Genomic DNA, 21,922 nt, shown 5'->3' on the forward strand with positions numbered 1-21,922 from the left:
CTGGAGGCATTTTTAAGCAGTGCCGTGCAGTGCAGTGCAGGATTCAGCGTCTGCAGCGTCTTCTGCACAGAATGCTACGGCGCTTGACGGCAGCCCCACTTTCCCTTGAGACATCTGCTCGGGAAGCAGCGTGAAGTTACCGCTGGCCCGAGCATCGGTGGTTCAGTGGTAGAATGCTCGCCTGCCACGCGGGCGGCCCGGGTTCGATTCCCGGCCGATGCATCATTTTGCTTTCCCGCGATAATGCTGCCGCAACACCGCAATCAACTGGGCCGGCAATGAACGTGTAGCAACAGAACACGTTATCCAGGAAGTACAGTGTTTCTACGTCTAATATTGGGTACGCAACTTACCCAGTTTCCAGGAGAAACGGTTCACCCGTGCCTCGGTAGCGCAGTAGGCAGCGCGTAAGTCTCATAATCTTAAGGTCGTGAGTTCGATCCTCACCCGGGGCATTTAATTTTCTGTGACTGATGGTGGTGCTGTTGCTAGGGCGCCAACGTATTTCTTGTTTGTTATCCACAACGTTTCAACGCTTCAGCGGGAAAATGTTTACTTCCTCTTATTGCTACTTACAGCTTCCCTTTTCCTCTTCTTCCAGCACAGCATGAAGCCAAAAGCATTGCTCTGCGACGTTTGAGGTGCGCGCCTTGCCAGTCAGTATGTGCAAAGATGCTCGCAAAGAGAGAAGGGCGCCGACGTGGCACTCGACACGAAATGCGACAAGCGACCGTACGAACGGTCCAATGGAACGGCCACATCCGGTGTGGTCTAGTGGCTAGGATACCTGGCTTTCACCCAGGAGGCCCGGGTTCGATTCCCGGTACCGGAACGTAATTTTTTTCCACACGAATCGTGACAAGTTTGAGCTGTCCGAGCGGCCGTTTCCCGTCCTGCTCGCAATATAGCTACTGTTTCGTGACCGTCAGCAGAATATAGACTAGGGAAGCAGACACACGACGACCATAGAAATGGTGTATGGCTTCATGCCAGCCGTTTCCAGTTTAGGGCTGAGCAACTGCATCTGCCGAGGCCCGTTAGCTCAGTTGGTTAGAGCGTCGTGCTAATAACGCGAAGGTCGCGGGTTCGATCCCCCCACGGGCCACTACTCTTTTACTACTACGAAAAGGCAGCGCCGATTTCAGCTGGCGAGTGTGATGACCAAAAGATCATCACCATGCGTGGAAGTTGACAGAGGATCCGAACCCGACTTGTCGGGAAGCGCTACAGCATTCACTCGGCAATGGGCATAATATTTTGAATACACTGGTTCTCAACCGATGAAGAGAAAATGAAAGAAAATGTCTGATTGCCGATGCGTAACAACTTTGGCCCTTGTCAGTACTTGGGCGGGTGAGCGCGTGGGAACACAGTGTACTATTGGCAGTTTTACTTCCTATTTTTCTTTTCGGAGCTACAGCCCGATTCGGTGAGGGAGACGCCACCGTGAAATGAAGGGGCGTGCTGTGTGTCCATCGCCTCGCCTCTCCTCCCCTCTCTCAGTCGTTTATCGTGCTTGTCGTTTTGATATAGGCCGATTTGAGAGCGTCAGCTCTCGCGTCAGCTGAGCAAAGTCGAGACAAGTCGAGACACACTAAGGGCTGGTATGCAGCGAGTAAGAGGGGGGAAAAAAACAATAATTTAAGAGCGCGCGGCAAAAGTACTCATACGCGAAATTAAAAGCCTGCTGCGGTGGCCGGGAATCGAACCCGGATCAACTGCTTGGAAGGCAACTATGCTGACCATTACACCACCACCGCACAAGCGAGCGCCCCGCCTCCGCGCTGTGTCGGCTTCCCGCCTGTCGGCAGCGGCCGAAGGTGATCGTACCTGGCAGGCGCATTTCGAGGTAGGCTAGGGGAGCACATCCAGACGCATTCGGACAGCGTATCCGCGCACATTTCGCATCCTTTGGCAAGAGTCGGCGCCGGCGACGCAACAGTACGCAGAGGACCGCGTTCTGGAGGCATTTTTAAGCAGTGCCGTGCAGTGCAGTGCAGGATTCAGCGTCTGCAGCGTCTTCTGCACAGAATGCTACGGCGCTTGACGGCAGCCCCACTTTCCCTTGAGACATCTGCTCGGGAAGCAGCGTGAAGTTACCGCTGGCCCGAGCATCGGTGGTTCAGTGGTAGAATGCTCGCCTGCCACGCGGGCGGCCCGGGTTCGATTCCCGGCCGATGCATCATTTTGCTTTCCCGCGATAATGCTGCCGCAACACCGCAATCAACTGGGCCGGCAATGAACGTGTAGCAACAGAACACGTTATCCAGGAAGTACAGTGTTTCTACGTCTAATATTGGGTACGCAACTTACCCAGTTTCCAGGAGAAACGGTTCACCCGTGCCTCGGTAGCGCAGTAGGCAGCGCGTAAGTCTCATAATCTTAAGGTCGTGAGTTCGATCCTCACCCGGGGCATCTAATTCTCTGTGACTGATGGTGGTGCTGTTGCTTGGGCGCCAACGTATTTCTTGTTTGTTATCCTCAACGCTTCAGCGGGAAGATGTTTACTTCCTGTTTTTGCTACAAGCAATAACCTATGCTACAAGCAGACGCATTCGGACGGCGTATCCGCGCACATCGCGCGGAGCAGCGGAGCCGTTGCGGCTTTGTTTACATCGCGGGGCGGCGCTCAGCTAGTTTTTGGAGGCGCACGTGTTCAAGTTTCATCAAAGTGAGTACGATGTAGACAATTACCAGGGCAAACACCGCACAGTTTGTGTTTGATAGAAATGCATTGCGGCCCACCGGTTTTGAGATCCACGAATTTATATTCGAAGATTTGAAAATCCCGGAAGATCTAGTAGACACGTTTCAATTGGATTTCGTTCAATACTCGCTATTTTTGAAGTTCTTTTACGGCGACATCTGTGAAAAATTTATTGAGAAATTTGGCGGCGTGCGTAAATTCAAGCATGTAAATGGAACAGTCAGTGATGTGCCAATTCCTCCCTCAGGTTATGGTGTTAGAACGGTTCAAGTATTTAATGTGCCTCCTGAATGTGGAAATGATTTTATTGCACGTGCTCTAACTCAGTACGGAGTGGTCTTGTCGGTAGTTAACGAGAAGTGGTCTAGTGCGTACCGATACCAGGTTAATAGCGGCGTCCGAAGTGTACGCATTGACTTAAAGAAACACATTCCATCTTACGTTATGATTGCGGGCTGTAGGGCTCAATTCACTTATATCGGCCAGCCTACCACTTGCTCAATTTGTCATTCCACTGAGCATTTACGTGTTGATTGCACCCGTAGACGACCCGTGCAGCTCCCACGTAGTGACGCTGCGGCTACTGGCGGCCACTTTGTGCCACTAATGAGTGAAGTGGTAGCTGGCACTGTATCACAACCCCGACCCGCCGACCCCATTCGTGCTGAGGACGTACCAAGTGAAGTGAATGTTATTCTCGACGCACCACAGGATCGAATGGAGGACGCTCCCATTGTGTCCTCGGCTGTGGTAGAATCGGATTCAGTTGCTAAGGAGATCCCAGATGTTTCGGATAATACACCAGTTGCTATTTCGGAAGAGATGGACACCTCCTTACCACCCCCTCCCCCGCCTGATGAGGTTCCCCTCGCACCGAGGAATGGGCGTACAAAGAAAAATAAAAATAAGGGTACTAGGAGCCAGCAGTCTGATGATTTACCGTGCACCCCTGTATCAGAGAGTGGCAGTGAGAGAGAGGCTCAGACATCGTGCCCCCCTCCCTCTGCCAGCTCTGGACGCCAGGAGCGTATAAGGGAACAAACTGCACATCTCAAGGTGTTCTTAAATACGGCACGCGAACAGGGTGCGAATGCTGCGAAGCGCAAAAGCGAGCTAAGTAGCGAGCAGCTGCCGCAGCGCACACGCAGGCATTCGGCGACGTCGGCCGCCGGTGCAGCCGCACCACAGGCGGACGAGGCCACGTCCACAGGCACCGCTGGCGGTCACGCCCAACAGACCGACCGACCAGCGGAGACGCCCTGGTGGAAGCAGGAGGAGGACGACCCTGGATCCCATTAGCGGCTTTTTAGGCGGACCTGCTGCAATTCGTGCCCCGTTTACCTGGGATCTTATGTTACGCTGTTCCTGCACGCTGAAAGTTAATTTCTGCACAGAATTGTCCACGAGTTACGTAATGCATTGCAGCGCTTCTTAACAGTTTTATTGATGTGCTTAAGACGCAGCATCTGCGACTTCCGTTTGTCATTTTTCTTGCTAATACTTGAGTGTGTATTTTAAATGGCCGCCGCTCGTCAACATCTAAAGATTTTCTCAGTTTTATCACTCAATGTAAATCGCATCATAGCTGCACATAAAATAGCAAGTTTTATAGACTTGCTAACTTTGGGAGGCTATGACTTGCATTGCTCAAAGAAGTCACTGTTAAGCGCTTCAATAACGTCCCTGGCTACGATGTCATCTCTAACATTAATGTTGAAGGTACTTGTGGCACCACTGTTCTTTATAAAACTGTATTGCACCCAACTAACGTTCAATTTTTACCGAATGGCCGCCTACTTACGTGTACGATCCAGGATGTTACAATTATTAATATATACGCGCCGAGTGGCACTGATCATAAACGTGCTCGATCTGTTCTTTTTAATCAAGATGTGGTTCCGTTCTTTGCGTCGACCCGCAATGTAGTAGTTGGCGGTGATTTTAACTGTGTTACTGCCGCAGCCGATCAATTTCCCACGGCTACCATGTGCCCGGAACTTTCCCAACTAATTGTGACCAATGATTTGATCAATGTTTGGCGTCATTTTCATCTTGCCACGACGCAATACACGCATTTTTATGCAAACGGTGCCAGCAGAATTGATCGAATTTATGTGTCGCGGCCACTTCAAACCTATCTTCAGAGAGTGGTGGTACATCCCGTCGCTTTTAGTGATCACTGCGGAGTTGTGTGTGACGTGCAATTACTGGCCAATCGGCAGGCGCCACCTTCCCGTGTTTGGAAACTCAATACCCGTCATCTCTCTGCCGTCGGTTTCAGTAGCGAGATTCAGAACGTGTGGCAGCTTTGCTCTGTAAAACGGGGCAGTTATGCCACGGTCTTACAATGGTGGGTCGACTTAGCCAAACCGCAGTTGCGCAGTGTTGCGATGCGGTATGCAAGGGAGGCGTCGTTTTGGGAGAGACGCACCATTGCCTTTTATCAGCAGTGCCTCCAAGATGCGCTTGATGCACCCGTGGCGCCGGATCAAAACTTACGCGCACGTTTGAATAGAATTAAAAGCAAGATACTCCATCATCACCTCCAAAAGGCAAAAGGTCTTCTGATAAGGAGCCGACCGCTGTGTGAGACCATTGACGAAGTGCCAACGCTTTACCACCTGGCACGCGAGAAACGGTTGGCGCGGAGGAAAGTCATTACCGCTCTTATCACGGACACTGGTGCTCGTCTCACGGCGAAACATGAGATCGTTCCCCACGTCTCCGACCATTTTAAGAGGTTGTTCGGACAGACTGCTGTCGACGATGTAGCACTTTCGTTTCTGTTAGATGAATTGGATACCGTCATCTTTGACTCTGACCGACAGTCACTGGATGAGATGTTATCACAGGACGATGTGAAAGACGTGATGCGTTCGTGTCGTCGAGGGAAGTCTCCAGGTCCAGATACAATTTTACCTGGCTTATTGGGATATTTTCGGTGAGACATTGACGCTCATGATAAATGAAATTGTTCGTGGTGCTGCTGTCCCTTCGAAGTTCGTTGCAGGGCGTGTTGTATTAATTCCGAAGACACCGACAGCATGCCGATTCTTCTCAAGGGAATCCAGCTATACATTCTTGTGGATCGTGCATCTCAAGCGCCCAAGCCACACGGCAGAAAATGATGCATCGGCCGGGAATAGAACCCGGGCCGCCCGCGTGGCAGGCGAGCACTCTACCACTTTTTTCTTTTTCTTTTTTCTTTTTTATTTCTTTTTAGGGCCTCCCAACTCCCCTTATAGCCCTCCTTGCTCTCACCAAAATATGCCTTCTTCGGAGAGCTTCAACGCTATATTTGCTCGACTGTAACTTCGGTAAAACAGGAATAATTTAAAACAATCATCTTCTTCTGAGATGGTATGGTGTCCTCTTCCACAGAAAAATGAAGAACGAAAAGTAATTACACTCCTGGAAATTGAAATAAGAACACCGTGAATTCATTGTCCCAGGAAGGGGAAACTTTATTGACACATTCCTGGGGTCAGATACATCACATGATCACACTGACAGAACCACAGGCACATAGACACAGGCAACAGAGCATGCACAATTTCGGCACTAGTACAGTGTATATCCACCTTTCGCAGCAATGCAGGCTGCAATTCTCCCATGGAGACGATCGTAGAGATGCTGGGTGTAGTCCTGTGGAACGGCTTGCCATGCCATTTCCACCTGGCGCCTCAATTGGACCAGCGTTCGTGCTGGACGTGCAGACCGCGTGAGACGACGCTTCATCCAGTCCCAAACATGCTCAATGGGGGACAGATCCGGAGATCTTGCTGGCCAGGGTAGTTGACTTACACCTTCTAGAGCACGTTGGGTGGCACGGGATACATGCGGACGTGCATTGTCCTGTTGGAACAGCAAGTTCCCTTGCCGGTCTAGGAATGGTAGAACGATGGGTTCGATGACGGTTTGGATGTACCGTGCACTATTCAGTGTCCCCTCGACGATCACCAGTGGTGTACGGCCAGTGTAGGAGATCGCTCCCTACACCATGATGCCGGGTGTTGGCCCTATGTGCCTCGGTCGTATGCAGTCCTGATTGTGGCGCTCACCTGCACGGCGCCAAACACGCATACGACCATCATTGTCACCAAGGCAGAAGCGACTCTCATCGCTGAAGACGACACGTCTCCATTCGTCCCTCCATTCACGCCTGTCGCGACACCACTGGAGGCGGGCTGCACGATGTTGGGGCGTGAGCGGAAGACGGCCTAACGGTGTGCGGGACCGTAGCCCAGCTTCATGGAGACGGTTGCGAATGGTCCTCGCCGATACCCCAGGAGCAACAGTGTCCCTAATTTGCTGGGAAGTGGCGGTGCGGTCCCCTACGGCACTGCGTAGGATCCTACGGTCTTGGCGTGCATCCGTGCGTCGCTGCGGTCCGGTCCCAGGTCGACGGGCACGTGCACCTTCCGCCGACCACTGGCGACAACATCGATGTACTGTGGAGACCTCACGCTCCACGTGTTGAGCAATTCGGCGGTACGTCCACCCGGCCTCCCGCATGCCCACTATACGCCCTCGCTCAAAGTCCGTCAACTGCACATACGGTTCACGTCCACGCTGTCGCGGCATGCTACCAGTGTTAAAGACTGCGATGGAGCTCCGTATGCCACGGCAAACTGGCTGACACTGACGGCGGCGGTGCACAAATGCTGCGCAGCTAGCGCCATTCGACGGCCAACACCGCGGTTCCTGGTGTGTCCGCTGTGCCGTGCGTGTGATCATTGCTTGTACAGCCCTCTCGCAGTGTCCGGAGCAAGTATGGTGGGTCTGACACACCGGTGTCAATGTGTTCTTTTTTCCATTTCCAGGAGTGTATATCGCGGAATTCGTGGACGGTCTTCTTTCTTCCGCCGGTTCAACTCTTCTGCTCGTATTTCAACTAAAATCATTCCGCGGAAAAGAAAATTTTTCTCCATTTTGAGGAGCGTCAGTCTCTCCGACGGAGCAGATTGTTGGTAAAAAACAGGTGCCAACGCCGCACAACTTCACAACTGAAAGTTTACGTCGATGTGCGCATTACACTAACGAAAGAGAAATCACCTAAAATAATAAAATGAAATCGCGACAGTCCGGGAACTTAAAAGAAGAGACTGGAAAAACACTTGCGTATCCATGAAGGTTCCACACAAACAGGCCGCATCTTCCAAAATACCCATGAAGTCTTGTAAACAAAATAAAATTCCTCAAAATTAAAAGGACACTCCTCTCCTGAAGATAAAACCATAATGTCCCGTAGTGAGTTTGTGGCACAATTCACCAACCATAACACAAATAAAACAAGTAGAAGGAAGAAAAAAAGAAATGAAAGGTGGAACGCGTCAACTCAGTAAATCTCAGTTCAATGTGTGGTTCGCAGTTCCATCTCATAGCCGTAATCCAAGGCCGCCTTCAAAAAATTCGCAAACAGTTCGCGATTTAACGCAATCCTTCAGTTTCATATGCTGGGCCCACAAATAATCCAGGTATATCACAGTATGAGTGACGGTCATATCGATAAGGGCATAAATCGTATGCCCTAAGATCCAGACAGTGGCATTATTCTTCGTCCGCGGGAAAGCTTTGTTCGTCGTGTGATAGTGCCTAACTTCAGTCACAAGGTGAGGAGGCGTTCTATTAATGTGAGCGACCATTCGTTGACACAGCCTCCATACCGTCGACACCGATGCACACTCAAAACGATGTTCCCGTATGTCCACATCACCACATCTTCCACAGTTGGCAGAGGGAAGGAGATGAATGTCTGCAAGCCGCTGGTTCGTCGCTAGGGTGTTGTTGACGATCTTAAACCAGAGTGCACTCACGTCCGATGGCAGCACCGGGTTATTGATGTTGGCCCACACGTTCAACCATTCCACTGTGGGGTTCCGGAGCACCAGTTTATGACGCGGAGGTTGTCCACTCAGGGCAACGTAGAGACCGCGGGCGGTCCTGTGTGTCGGTAGCCGTTGACAGAGCGTAGCTCCTCGTTAAAAAGTACTCCCGTATGTAGGACATCTTGTACGGGATGGCCGCGAGAGAGACGGGCGCCGCTTCAGAGTGTGGGCGGTAAAGCTCCAGGAGTGCCGCGGTGGTTCCTGCCGGGTTGTCGGTCTGCAGGGTGGCTGTCCGGCGGACGAGCAGCGCGCCGCACTTGGGTGAAACGTCGTTGAAACAGAGGCCGCCCAGCTGCCTGTCGATGACACAGGTCGAAGCCTTGACTTTAAAAATTTCATGCCGCCACAGGAGCCAGTAGACTGCCTGCGATATCGCCCTCCCGATCGGCTTCGGAACGCTAAGCAGTTGGGCGATGTACCACGCATTTGATAAGATGAACGTGTTAATGACAGCCACACGTTGATGTAAGTTGAGTCGGCGACCCGAGTGGCTGCGACAGAGGGCCTTCACAGTGCCAAGAATTCGCCTCCAGTTTAAAACTCGCATATTTTGTGGGCACGCTACAACGTCAAGTCCTAAAATTTTGTGGGTGCGCACAACACGGAACCAGTCCTGATCAGCATGCAGTCCCGGCCGACCCAGTGGTACCAACAGTTTTCCGCGTATTCAGAACGGCGCCAGAGGCACGTTCGTATAATATCAGAACATCGCGAACTCTGTCCAAGTCGTGTGCCCGCCCCATGAAAAGTCCCACGTCTTCAGCATAGGCAGCACATTTGAGAGAGACGTGACAGACCTGGACACCTTCAATGATTCGACCGACTGCGCGCAAAAACGGGTCGAGCGATGACAAATAGGAGCATTGATAAAGGACAGCCCTGTCTGACGGATCTTGTAATAGGAATGGGCGGCGACTGCCAATCATTGATTACAATTACTGACGTCACCGACGTTAAAAGATTCCGTAAAGCATCGAAAAAGTGGCCGCCGAACCCCAGTTTTGTCATGACGGACAGAAGATAATCGTGCCCGATACGGTCGAATACATTGGCAAAGCAGAATATAGACGAGGGAAGCAGACACACGACGACCATAGAAATGGTGTATGGCTTCAAGCCACATGTTTCCAGCGTAGGGCTTAGCAACTGCATCTGTCGAGGCCCGTTAGCTCAGTTGGTCACCGAGCGAGGTGGCGCAGTGGTAAGACACTGGACTCGCATTCGGGAGGACGACAGTTCAATCCCGCCTCCGGCCATCCTGATTTAGGTTTTCCGTGATTTCCCTAAATCACTCCAGGCAAATGCCGGGATGGTTCCTCTGAAAGGGCCCGGCCGAATTCCTTCCCCATCCTTCCCTAATCCGATGAGACCGATGACCTAACTGTCTGGTCTCCTTCCTAAAAAAAAAACCATCAGAGAGCCGGTTGGCCTCTGTAATAAAAAACAGAGTGGAAGGATCAACCACCAAACTTGAATAGGACGTCTTGCGACGTCCGCAACGACCAAACACAACGATCAATAACGAACAAAAAAGTTGGTTAGAGCGTCGTGCTAATAACGCGAAGGTCGTGGGTTCGTTCCCCCACGGGCCACTAAGCTCTTACTACTGCAAAAAGGCAGCGCCGATTTCAGCTGGCGAGTGTGATGACCAAAAGATCATCACCCTGCGTGGAAGTTTACAGAGGATCCGAACCCGACTTGTCGGGAAACGCTACAGCATTCACTTGGCAATGGCCATAATATGTTGAATACACTGATTCTCAACCGATAAAGAGAAAATGAAAGAAAATGTCCGATTGCCGATGCGTAACAACTTCGGCCCTTGTCAGTAATTGGGCTGGTTAGCGCATGGGAACACAGGGTGCTGTTGGCAGTTTCGCTTCCTATTTTTCTTTCTCCTTTGTTTTCGGAGCTACAGCCCGATTCGGTCAGTGAGACGCCGCCGTGAAATGAAGGGGGGCGTGCTGTGTGTCCATCGCCTCGCCTTGCCTTACCTCTCTCAGTCGTTTCTCGTGCTTGTCGTTTTGATATAGGCCGATTTGAGAGCGTCTGCGAGACAAGTCGAGACACACCAAGGGCTGTGTCTACAGCGAGTAAGAGAGGGGAAAAAAAACATTAATTTAAGGGCGCGTGGCAAAAGAACTCATACGCAAAAGTAAAATCCTGCTGCGGTGGCCGGGAATCGAACCCGGATCAACTGCTTGGAAGGCAACTACGCTGACCATTTCACCACCACCGCACATCTTCCTTCAGCGCACGCCGCGCCAGGCCTGCTTCCCGTCTGTCGGCGGCGGCTGAAGGTGGTCGTAGCTGTAGGCGAGCGCATCCAGACAGCGTCTCTACGCACATTTCGCGTCCTTTGACAAGAGTCGTCGCGTGCTTGCGCCGCAAGAGTACTTACATGATCGCGTTCGGGCGTCATTTTTAAGCAGTGCAGTGCAGGATTCAGCGTCTGTAGCATTTTCTCGAGAGGATGCGACGGCGCTGGACGGCAGTCCCACTTTCCCCTCAGACGTCCGCCGCGGAAAGCACCAGGCAGCACGTCGCGATGAGCTCTGCTGCCGTCGTCGGTTTGTTTACATCGCCGGGACTTCGGCGCTTCGTTCTTCGTGATTTCTGCTTTGAAGATTTGTAAGTAACAAAATGTCAACATTTTCGAGAGCTAACACCGCTCAGTGTGTCTTTGATAGAAGTGCTACCGCATTTGAAATACACGAGTGGTTATTCGAAGACTTAAAGATACCGGAAGAAATCGTAGACACCTTTCAATTGGACTTTGTTCAGTATTGCTTGTTCTTGAAATTTACCTCTGGGGACATGTGTGAAAAATTTGTTGCTAAATTTGGTGGCAGTCGCCGTTTTAACATGCAGACGGCAGTATTAGTAATGTGCAAATTGTGGCGTCAGGGTTTGGAATTCGAACTGTCCGTGTCTTTAATGTACTACCGGAAGGACCTGATCAAGTTTTATCTCGTGCCTTGTCGCGATTTGGTGACGTTCTGAATATTACAATGGAGAAATGGTTTAGTGCATACCGTTACAAAGTTGCCAGTGGTGTCCGTAGAGTACGGATGGATCTGAAACAACATATTCCTTCCTACTTTGTAATAAAAAATGGTTCAGATGGCTCTGAGCACTATGGGACTTAACTTCTGTGGTCATCAGTCCCCTAGAACTTAGAACTAATTAAACCTAACTAACCTAAGGACATCACACACATCCATGTCCGAGGCAGGATTCGAACCTGCGACCGTAGCAGTCCCGCGGTTCCGGACTGCGCGCCTAGAACCACTTGACCACCGCGGCCGGCCTACTTTGTAATCGGTGGGGTTCGTGCACAGGTCTCATATATCGGGCAACCGCCGGCGTGTGCCGTATGCCATTCCACGAAACATTTGAGGGGTGACTGACCTCGACGGCGGCCTGTTCAGTTACCGCGCGAAGATGTTGTGGGTGGTGGCGATAAATTTGTGCCCCTCATGAGTGAGATTCTAGCAGGAAAATCCTTTACCGGTCCGACCGACCGTCCGACCGACTGACCGACGGCCGTTGCTTCCGTCTAAGACACGCCTGTCGCGGAAAATAGTAACACGACTGTCGGGCAGGAGAAAATGGAGGTTGTCCAGGACCCGCCTCCCCCGACCGACCGGGTTGATGACGAAAGGGACGTACGCCCTGTTAATACTGATGCCGTTCAATCGGAGTCGGTGGAGGCAACAGACGCTGCTTTACCCCCGCCGCCCCTCCCGGTGCCAACGTCGACAGCGGGGCAAGGGAAAACAGGTCAAGGATCAGAACCCGGCCACCCTGGTGACTCCGCCGGCCGCCGAGAGTGTCAGCGAAAGTGAGTCTATGTCACAGGGTTCCTCCCGTAGTAGCAGCCCCGCCAGGACAGAGAAGATTCGAGCTCACACCGAGCGATTGAAACAATTTCTCAGTGCCGGGAAGGAACAGGACGTTGCCGCTGCGAAGCGAAAATTAGAACAGGGCAGTGAGCAGTTGCCACAGCGCCCGCGCAAACATTCTGTGCCGTCACAGCCGGCAGTCACATCGCGCGGCGGCCAGGCTGAAGCCACCAAGCCGTCGGGCGACGCACGACCACCCCCGCCACCTGACAGTCAAAGCCCGTGGTGGCAGCAGCAGGAGGACGAAGGGGGCCAGTAGAAATGCGCGCAGACCCACATCGTTGTCATGAGTCCACCTACATTGCAATTGACCTGGAAACGAATGTGTCTTGAACTGTGTCCAGTGTATTGTTGTGCCATGTTTTTGTAGACTTGCTACTAACCACTACAGTGTTTTAAAACCTATTGAAATTTCAATTTTTATGCCTGCTGCTGTTCATTTAAGTATAAGTCCGGCGTTTTATCACTTCGTTGGTGTTTTTTATATTGCTCTGCATTGTCCATCTGCTTAAAATGTCAACGCCCCCACAACCGACGAGTGTGTTTTCTGTTTTGACATTAAACGTTGCCGGCATCTCAGCGGGGCACAAGGTAGCAGCTTTTAAAGAAGTTTTATTTCATGGAAATTTTAGTATTGCCCTTCTTCAAGAACTATCTAGTGACGTTTTTAGCAATATCCCAGGCTATGGTGTTTAGTGATAATTGTGGCACTGCGATTTTATATAAGTCGTCTTTTGAACCTACGGACATCCAACTTCTCCCAATGGTCGCGTCTTAGCGTGTGTCATTGAGGGAGCCCAATTTGTCAACGTCTATGTGCCTCGGGGACTGATCAAAAACGCACAAGCGCTCGTTATTTTACCACGGACGTATGCCCCTTTTTGGCTACGGCTCGTCCCATCATATTCGGTGGTGATTTTAATTGTGTTGTTGCCTCTGCGGACCAATATCCCACCCCGACTAAATGTGCAGAACTGAATACCCTTTTAAATGCAGCGGAATTGCGTGATTCGTGGCGTCACTACCACCTCATCATGACGCAGTATACGCACTTTTCTACTGGAGGGGCCAGTAGAATTGATAGGATCTACGTTTCACGGGAGCTAACAGACGCTTTATGCGCAGTCGAAGTTCTGCCTGTCGCCATGAGTGATCATTGTGGCTACGTGTGTGCTTTGCGGTTGCAGTGCTGTCGCACGAATTATCTCTTCCGGCACATTGGAAATTAAATACCGGGTATCTGGGTGCCGAAGGGCTCCGTGCTGAGATGCGTGTAGCATGGCAGCAGTGTTTATAAAAAGTCAACAATTACGGGTCCTGTATCGAGTGGTGGGTGGCAGTCGTGTGAAGTTAGCACCCCTTTTTCAAGAAATATGCATTTTTCTCACAGTTCTTGATAGATGTAGCATAGTTCTAGAGTTCTTTGTACAAAATTTCAATAGTTCTGCAGAATTTAGCGAAGGAAACAACAATATTCGAAAAAATTTTCGTATCGAAAACATTTAATGTCAATTTTCGCAAAAATTAAACTTGTACAACAGTTCTGAACAGAACCCCAAGAGCTCTATCGAAAATCCCAACAACATTTTTCTATGTTGACAATAGTTTATGAGATAAATTGATTTAATGTGGGACACACTTTGTCTACGGAAAAAATACATATATTCGTACAACAGTTCTTATGACAGTTCTGCACACCACGTGAAGAGTTCTATCGAAAATCGTAGTAGAATTTTTTTGTGCAGGTAATAGTTTAAGAGGTAATTGCAACTTAATTAAGAATTCCATAAGAGCTCCTACTGTGAAGCTGGCACCCTTTTTTCAGAAATATATATTTTTTTCAGAGTTCTTGATAGATATGGCATAGTTCTAGAGTTCTTTGTACAAAATTTGAATAGTTCTGCAGAATTTAACGTAGAAAACAACAACACTCGAAAAAAATTTCGTACAGCAAACATTCGCAATTTTCGCAAAAAGTAAATTCGGACAACAGTTCTGAGGGCAGTTCTGAACAGAACCCCAATAGTTCTATCGTATATCCTAATTAAGATTTTTTGTGCAGTTAACACTTTACGAGATAATTGCAGTTTAAGGAGGGAACCTTTTCACTTACTGTGAAGTTGGAATCCTTTTCTTCAGAAATATATATTTTGTCAGAGTTCTTGATAGAAATGTCAGTTCTAGAGTTATTTGTACAAAATTTGAATAGTCCTGCAGAATTTAGCGAAAAAAACAACAATACTCGAAAAAATTTTCGTATCGAATACATTCTTTGTCAATTTTCAAAAAAAGTAAATTCGTACAACAGTTCTGAACAGAACACCAAGAGCTCTATCGAAAATCCTAATAATATCTTTTTGTGGCGATGATAGTTTATACGGTAACTGCTTTGATGTTAGACCCACTTTCTCCACAGAAAAAGTAAATTCGTTCAACAGTTTTGGTGAACAGTTCTGGTTAACACCTCAAGACTTCTATCGATAATCATAAAAAAATTTTTTGTGGTTATAATAGTTTGTATGGTAATTGATTAATTGTGGGGCACACTTACTCAAAAAAAAAAATTGTCTGTTCGTATGTTCTGATGCCAGCTCTGGATAGCATTGTAAGAGTTCTATCGAAAGTACTAGTAACATATTCTGTGCAGGTAATGGTTTACGTAGTAACTGCCTTTATTAAGGAATGCTTATGAGCATTTCCCGTGAAGTTTGAACCCCTTTTACGATAAACATACATTTTTTCATAGTTCTTGATATATATGCAATAGTTCTAGATTTCCCTACTCAAAACACGAATAGTTCTGCAGAATTTCGGGAAGAAAACAATAACTCGGCAAAATTTTGGTATGGTAAAAAATTATTTGTCAGTTTGGAAAAAATAAATTTGTATAACAGTTCTGCTGGCAGTTCTGGATAGCACCGTAAGAGTTGCATTGATAATGATAAGAACATTTTTGTGGCGATAATAATTTATACAATAATTGTTTTAATCTGATACTCACTTTCTCTACTATAGCAAAATTCGTAGAATAGTTCTGATGACAGTTCTGAATATCACCCACAGAGTTCTACCAAAAACTATAATAACATTATTTATGACGATGACATATGACATAATTAATGTGGGACTCACTTTTGTCATGTAAAAGTAATAAATTCGTACAAAAGGTCTGACGGCATTTCTTAATACGACCCTAAGTTCTACCGACAACTGTAATAACATTTTTTGTGGGGATAACAGTTAATGAGATAATAGCATTTTCGAGAGACCCACTTTGTCTACATTATAATAAATTGGCACAACCCTTTTGCTGACAGTTCTGGGTAGCACCGAAAGAGATCTTTTAAAAACCCTCATAACATTTTTATGGTGCCAGTAGATTATGAAATAGATTGTGTGTTCACTCGGCAGTGGGTGTGCGCCGATGTGAAACTTGCTGGCAGATAAAAACTGTGTGCCGGGCCGGGTCTCTAACCCCAGGCTATGACGAAGGAATATTGTCACAATATCCTTTCGTCCAGGAGTGCTTCTTCTGCAGTTTTCGTAGGACAACTTCTACGAAATTGGGAACGCAGGAGATGAAGTACTACTGGAAGTACAGCTATGAGGGCGATCGTAAATTCTCACTTTTATTTTGGAAAACCGAAAATCGAAAACCCGGATGTATATTCTACTAATTACAGAAAGTCTAAATGTTCAGCACTATACAAATGCCAGTACACCTTCTTAAGACTGACTGTAGTAACTGTAGGTGGATGCGTGGTATGTGCACGCTTAGTTGAGTCAAGGAGAGAAGGCTCGTCAGTGCAAAACAAACAGATGGCTGAGAGAGCAGATACATTCACACGCGCCACTAACCAGATGGTGTCATACCTGTCGAGAATCGCACCAGAGGTACAATGAGCTATGGTGGAGTGCTGTTGGCGTGGTTACTATGCAACTTACTTGATGGGCATCAATACACCGTTATATTAATGTACAATACTTGAGAAACAATGTCATTCACACACTCCGAGTTCCTTATCACTCAGTACTAGACTAAATTACCGGCCTAGTGATAAGCAACCTAAGTACATCACCGACTACACATCTTCGTGTTATTAGAAAAAAATAGAAAAATACCAAGGGACACAAAATATGAATCCGGATAAACCGGAAATCCGGATTACTGAGGACCAAATAAACGAGGTTCTTATTTACAAATTTCGAACTTCTTATTAACTTTAATACTGTATCCCCTCAACATAATAACACCTCTATCAGTCATGTATTGAATTAGGATTTAAACATACTACTTAGTTCGTTTGTACAATATATTCAGTAAATATACTTACATTTCTATACATTGTAAAGACTTAACTCTCGCTGTAGTGTAACTCATCAAACTTCCACACTTCCTTTCTAACTAGAACAAATGTTTGCAACAATATTAACGACAGCAATTTCAAATTCATTCGTTACACACAGCACATGTTTTTATGTATCCTAGCGTCTGGTGATGTTGCCATCCATGAGGGTCCTGGGCATATTTTTAGCTGTTAGTGGGTCCTGGATGTCATGAGAGCTCAAAACAATTACTGTTTTACGTAATAAAATTCATCTGGTTTTTCCTGATTCTAAAAATATACACATCATGTATGCCTTTCATTGTTGTATGATTCAGTATCGACGCTAATGCTCTCTTGATGAGATATGAGCCGATTGCTCGTTTTTATCCACTGTGCCCTTTCGTATTTCATTTCAGCGATTAATTTGTTTGCTTATCAACGTAGTAAGTAGTACAAAGCTAATCCAGAATGTAAACTGCACTTAAATTCTGTTTGAACTGTTTAATCGTCAGTGTCCGCTGTCTGAACGTCAAATATCAGATTAATACACTGCGCCTGGTTGCGTTATTTTATAGGAATTTTATTATTTTAAGTCGGAAGTACTAGATAATGTTGAAGAAATCCAAAGCATATTGTTCGAAGAGCATAATATTATTCGAAATTTACCTGTACCAATAGGTGCAGCCAAAGCAGCATTTGTGATACTGTAATTACCTCATAGATAACGATATTTGTCTATTGTAGTTTTGAATTCCCCCCCCCCCCCCCCATGAACCATGGACCTTGCCGTTGGTGGGGAGGCTTGCGTGCCTCAGCGATACAGATAGCCGTACCGTAGGTACAACCACAACGGAGGGGTATCTGTTGAGAGGCCAGACAAACGTGTGGTTCCTGAAGAGGGGCAGCAGCCTTTTCAGTAGTTGCAAGGGCAACAGTCTGGATGATTGACTTATCAGGCCTTGTAACAATAACCAAAACGGCCTTGCTGTGCTGGTACTGCGAATGGCTGAAAGCAAGGGGAAACTACGGCCGTAACTTTTCCCGAGGGCATGCAGCTTTACTGTATGATTAAATGATGATGGCGTCCTCTTGGGTAAAATATTGCGGAGGTAAAATAGTCCCCCATTCGGATCTCCGGGCGGGGACTACTCAAGAGGATGTCGTTATCAGCAGAAAGAAAACTGGCGTTCTACGGATCGGAGCGTGGAATGTCAGATCCCTTAATCGGGCAGGTAGGTTAGAAAATTTAAAAAGGGAAATGGATAGGTTAAAGTTAGATATAGTGGGAATTAGTGAAGTTCGGTGGCAGGAGGAACAAGACTTCTGGTCAGGTGACTACAGGTTTATAAACACAAAGTCAAATAGGGGTAATGCAGGAGTAGGTTTAATAATGAATAGGAAAACAGGAATGCGGGTAAGCTACTACAAACAGCATAGTGAACGCATTATTGTGGCCAAGATAGATACGAAGCCCACACCTACTACAATACTACAAGTTTATATGCCAACAAGCTCTGCAGATGACGAAGAAATTGATGAAATGTATGATGAAATAAAAGAAATTATTCAGACAGTGAAGGGAGACGAAAATTTAATAGTCATGGGTGACTGGAATTCGAGTGTAGGAAAAGGGAGAGAAGGAAACGTAGTAGGTGAATAAGGATTGGGGCTAAGAAATGAAAGAGGAAGCCGCCTGGAAGAATTTTGCACAGAGCACAACTTAATCATAGCTAACACTTGGTTTAAGAATCATGATAGAAGGTTGTATACATGGAAGAACCCTGGAGACACTAAAAGGTATCAGATAGATTATATAATGGTAAGACAGAGATTTAGGAACCAGGTTTTAAATTGTAAGACATTTCCAGGGGCAGATGTGGACTCTGACCACAATCTATTGGTTATGACCTGTAGATTAAGACTGAAGAAACTGCAAAAAGGTGGGAACTTAAGGAGATGGGACCTGAATAAACTGAAAGAACCAGAGGTTGTACAAAGTTTCAGGGAGAGCATAAGGGAACAATTGACAGGAATGGGGGAAAGAAATACAGTAGAAGAAGAATGGGTAGCTTTGAGGGATGAAGTAGTGAAGGCAGCAGAGGATCAAGTAGGTAAAAAGACGAGGGCTAGTAGAAATCCTTGGGTAACAGAAAAAATATTGAATTTAATTGATGAAAGGACAAAATATAAAAATGCAGTAAATGAAGCAGGAAAAAAGGAATACAAACGTCTCAAAAATGAGATCGACAGGAAGTGCAAAATGGCTAAGCAGGGATGGCTAGAGGACAAATGTAAGGATGTAGAGGCTTATCTCACTAGGGGTAAGATAGATACTGCCTACAGGAAAATTAAAGAGACCTTTGGAGATAAGAGAACCACTTGTATGAACATCAAGAGCTCAGATGGAAACCCAGTTCTAAGCAAAGAAGGGAGAGCAGAAAGGTGGAAGGAGTATATAGAGGGTCTATTCAAGGGCGATGCACTTGAGGACAATATTATGGAAATGGAAGAGGATGTATATGAAGATGAAATGGGAGATATGATACTGCGTGAAGACTTTGACAGAGCACTGAAAGACCTGAGTCGAAACAAGGCCCCCGGAGTAGACAACATTCCATTGGAACTACTGACGGCCTTGGCAGAGCCAGTCCTGACAAAACTCTACCATCTGGTGAGCAAGATGTATGAAACAGGCGAAATACCCTCAGACTTCAAGAAGAATATAATAATTCCAATCCCAAAGAAAGCAGGTGTTGACAGATGTGAAAATTACTGAACAATCAGTTTAATAAGCCACAGCTGCAAAATACTAACACGAATTCTTTACAGACCAATGGAAAAACTAGTAGAAGCCGACCTCGGGGAAGATCAGTTTGGATTCCTTAGAAATACTGGAACACGTGAGGCAATACTGACCTTACGGCTTATCTTAGAAGAAAGATTAAGGAAAGGCAAACCTACGTTTCTAGCATTTGTAGACTTAGAGAAAGCTTTTGACAATGTTGACTGGAATACTCTCTTTCAAATTCTGAAGGTGGCAGGGGTAAAATACAGGGAGCGAAAGGCTATTTACAATTTGTACAGAAACCAGATGGCAGTTATAAGAGTCGAGGGACATGAAAGGGAAGCAGTGGTTAGGAAGGGAGTAAGACAGGGTTGTAGCCTCTCCCCGATGTTATTCAATCTGTATATTGAGCAAGCAGTAAAGGAAACAAAAGAAAAATTCGGGGTAGGTATTAAAATCCATGGAGAAGAAATAAAAACTTTGAGGTTTGCCGATGACATTGTAAATCTGTCAGAGACAGCAAAGGACTTGGAAGAGCAGTTGAACGGAATGGATGGTGTCTTGAAGGGAGGATATAAGATGAAAATCAACAAAAACAAAACGAGAATAATGGAATGTAGTCGAATTAAGTCGGGTGATGTTGAGGGTATTAGATTAGGAAATGAGACACTTAAAGTAGTAAAGGAGTTTTGCTATTTGGGGAGCAAAATAACTGATGATGGTCGAAGTAGAGAGGATATAAAATGTAGACTGGCAATGGCAAGGAAAGCGTTTCTGAAGAAGAGAAATTTGTTAACATCGAGTATAGATTTAAGTGTCAGGAAGTCATTTCTGTAAGTATTTGTATGGAGTGTAGCCATGTATGGAAGTGAAACATGGACGGTAAATAGTTTGGACAAGAAGAGAATAGAAGCTTTCGAAATGTGGTGCTACAGAAGAATGCTGAAGATTAGATGGGTAGATCACATAACTAATGAGGAAGTATTGAATAGGATTGGGGAGAAGAGAAGTTTGTGGCACAACTTGACCAGAAGAAGGGATCGGTTGGTAGGACATGTTCTGAGGCATCAAGGGATCACCAATTTAGTATTGGAGGGCAGCGTGGAGGGTAAAAATCGTAGGGGGAGACCAAGAGATGAATACACCAAGCAGATTCAGAAGGATGTAGGTTGCAGTAGGTACTGGGAGATGAAGAAGCTTGCACAGGATAGAGTAGCATGGAGAGCTGCATCAAACCAGTCTCAGGACTGAAGACCACAACAACAACAACAACAGTTTTGAATTCCAATTAGAATTTTGAGAGCATCAAAGCCTCATTTCAGCGTGAGAGAGGGGTAAAATCAATAGATGATATTGAATTGAAAGCCTTCATCAGTCTCTTGTTTTTAATTGTTTTTAACAAAAGTAACAGATAAAGCCTGGAAGATCTGTGTGGAACTGATGGTGATGGCATTGAATAATTACACCTCACAAATGAACATAAAACGTTTCAAATTTGTTCTGGAGAGCCTTAGATTTTACAGTCGCGCTATTCGTGATGGAAGGAGACAATTAGACAAGCTAACAGCTATTCGGGAAATATTTACTGTGTTTGTACGCAACTACCACAAATCGGTCACCCTTGGAGAAACTGTTACAGTAGACAAGAAGCTGGAAGGATTCTGTGAAAGGAACAGTTTTCGCCAATATGTATCAATCAAAACAAACGAGTATGGATTCTTAAGTGTGGATTCTTAAGTATTTTACCTGTACAATTTGGAAATGTACGCTGTGTTGCAACCAGAAGGATTTACCAACTGAGCAATAAACATTTTGATGTTGTTCTGTGACTGTGTAAACCTATATATCAGTCAGGTCGAAATGTGAAAGCGGACAACTGGTTTACTAGTACTGGAATGATAATAGAGCTATTAAGGGAGAATTTTTCTTTTGTTGGCACGATGAAGAAAAACAAGCGTAGAGATTTCTCTATAGTTTGCTATCAGTAAAAGAAGGGCTGCCCACATTTCCTTTTTTGGCTTCCACAAGACTGAACTCTAGCTTCCTCCGTACCTGAAAAGGGGAAGTGAGTGATCCAGGCATCACGTTTGCATGAAGATAATTCGATATATGCCGACATTGTAGATAAACGGAAGCCATCCACCGTAAATTTTACAATAGCGTTAAGTGTGGTATTTTCACAGCGGATAAGCCGAATGCTTTGTACAACGCTGCAAGAAATGTCCGCCGCTGGTCAATGGTTATATTTTTGTAATGATCAGTACAGTTGAAATCTATGCACAAGTGATTTATTGTGGCAACATTAAGAA

General features: G+C 46.6%; 8 non-coding genes across 8 annotated transcripts; 6 read left to right on the plus strand and 2 right to left on the minus strand.

Annotated features, from left to right (window-relative positions):
- Positions 1-151: 151 nt before the first annotated feature.
- Trnag-gcc (transfer RNA glycine (anticodon GCC)) lies at positions 152-222 on the plus strand. Its single transcript has one exon. It is a non-coding gene; the product is annotated as a tRNA-Gly (tRNA).
- A 160-nt stretch (positions 223-382) lies between these two features.
- On the plus strand, positions 383-455 carry Trnam-cau (transfer RNA methionine (anticodon CAU)). Its single transcript has one exon. It is a non-coding gene; the product is annotated as a tRNA-Met (tRNA).
- A 305-nt stretch (positions 456-760) lies between these two features.
- On the plus strand, positions 761-832 carry Trnae-uuc (transfer RNA glutamic acid (anticodon UUC)). The gene has a single exon. It is a non-coding gene; the product is annotated as a tRNA-Glu (tRNA).
- Positions 833-1,031: 199 nt separating this feature from the next.
- Positions 1,032-1,105, plus strand: Trnai-aau (transfer RNA isoleucine (anticodon AAU)). The gene has a single exon. It is a non-coding gene; the product is annotated as a tRNA-Ile (tRNA).
- A 583-nt stretch (positions 1,106-1,688) lies between these two features.
- Positions 1,689-1,760, minus strand: Trnag-ucc (transfer RNA glycine (anticodon UCC)). Its single transcript has one exon. It is a non-coding gene; the product is annotated as a tRNA-Gly (tRNA).
- Positions 1,761-2,111: 351 nt separating this feature from the next.
- Positions 2,112-2,182, plus strand: Trnag-gcc (transfer RNA glycine (anticodon GCC)). Its single transcript has one exon. It is a non-coding gene; the product is annotated as a tRNA-Gly (tRNA).
- Positions 2,183-2,342: 160 nt separating this feature from the next.
- Trnam-cau (transfer RNA methionine (anticodon CAU)) lies at positions 2,343-2,415 on the plus strand. Its single transcript has one exon. It is a non-coding gene; the product is annotated as a tRNA-Met (tRNA).
- Positions 2,416-10,762: 8,347 nt separating this feature from the next.
- Trnag-ucc (transfer RNA glycine (anticodon UCC)) lies at positions 10,763-10,834 on the minus strand. Its single transcript has one exon. It is a non-coding gene; the product is annotated as a tRNA-Gly (tRNA).
- Between the last annotated feature and the right edge of the window lie 11,088 nt (positions 10,835-21,922).

This window comes from Schistocerca cancellata, chromosome 2 (assembly GCF_023864275.1).
Source record: "Schistocerca cancellata isolate TAMUIC-IGC-003103 chromosome 2, iqSchCanc2.1, whole genome shotgun sequence".
In the NCBI taxonomy this organism is placed as follows: Eukaryota; Metazoa; Arthropoda; class Insecta; order Orthoptera; family Acrididae; genus Schistocerca; species Schistocerca cancellata.